Source organism: Seriola lalandi, unplaced genomic scaffold (genome assembly GCF_002814215.2).
Source record: "Seriola lalandi dorsalis isolate HSWRI2012SDOR001 ecotype SW California unplaced genomic scaffold, Sedor1 jcf7180002054708, whole genome shotgun sequence".
NCBI classification, from domain to species: Eukaryota; Metazoa; Chordata; class Actinopteri; order Carangiformes; family Carangidae; genus Seriola; species Seriola lalandi.
Genome location: NW_019525261.1, coordinates 2371 through 2617, shown reverse-complemented (window position 1 = coordinate 2617; position 247 = coordinate 2371).

Genomic DNA, 247 nt, shown 5'->3' with positions numbered 1-247 from the left:
GCAGGTACACGACCAAACATCTGAACGATGAGACTACCTCCAAGCAAATCAAAAACATGCTGCAGCCAAATTAACTCGACACTCGTTTTGTTGTGTCTCGGTCCAGATTTCAAAAGAACTACTGAACAATCCTTTAGCTAATGTTTCTGTGTTTAACCTCATTTGTTGTTTTTGTTTTTTTTATTCTCATTTGAAAAAAAAAGTTTTTGTTGTTGTAAAAAAAAAAAAAAAAAAAAAAAAAAAAAAA